Raw genomic sequence first — 1000 nt, forward strand, 5'->3', positions numbered from 1 at the left:
GCCAGGCGAACACCCCTCCTGAGCAGGAGAGGCGCAGGACGATCGGGCTATCACTTTATTTTTATGTGTGCAGAGTGTTTGTTATTTACAACTGCTTTTAGGACTTCCTTCTTTACTTCAGATGTTCAGAAATTATATATTAAAATACATTTATATTTTCATGTGTGTGTATGTTTATGTAATCAATATAATTTGTTGACTTTTCTAGATTATTATCTGGATATCTTTAAAACATTTTGTCTTTTTAATTTTATTGACTTAGCTTCAGTCCACACTTACTTTTTTCTGTTGTCTTCAATCTAATTAAATTCCAAATACTGAGTAATTACTTTATACTATGTATTTCTTATTTTCCATTTTAAATTATATTTCTCTAGATTACCTATTTGCCCAAGTATCATGAATGTTTTAAAACATCATAGATCAAATTTATAATAGTGTTTTAAATCTGGATTTGCCTTACATATTAATTTGTTCACCGGAGGTTTTACTTAATATGTTTAAAATGCATCTTAGACATTTTTATATTTTACCTAGTATAAAACTATTGGTTTTATTTTGGTATTTTAATCCAGGTATATAGTACTTAATCACAAACATTGTCCTGTTATGTTAAGTTGCCCCTCTTCCACTGGTGTCTTAAAACCCTTCAGGCTTTTTGTTCTCCACCATTTTCTTAAAATTACCACATCAGACTCTCCATATACACTGCATAAAAACATAGCAATCGCATGGGCAGTGATGTAGAATGTATACAATGGTGGTTCCCTAAGATTATATTGTCTAGTGATGTTGCAGTCATCTAAATCACTTGAGTCAACTTTGTGGTGTTTGCACAACTCTGAAATAGCCTATTGGTCCATTGCTCAGAAGGCATGCCTCTTCATCATTGAATAATGTGACCATACTCCTTTTAAGACAGTCAAATCAACTTTTACTCTAATGTATGCTTTTGCCATCTAAATCATGGTCTCCCTAAGGTCTTATTGAATGCTTGAGT

The sequence above is a fragment of the Mus pahari genome, chromosome 3 (genome assembly GCF_900095145.1).
Source record: "Mus pahari chromosome 3, PAHARI_EIJ_v1.1, whole genome shotgun sequence".
NCBI classification, from domain to species: Eukaryota; Metazoa; Chordata; class Mammalia; order Rodentia; family Muridae; genus Mus; species Mus pahari.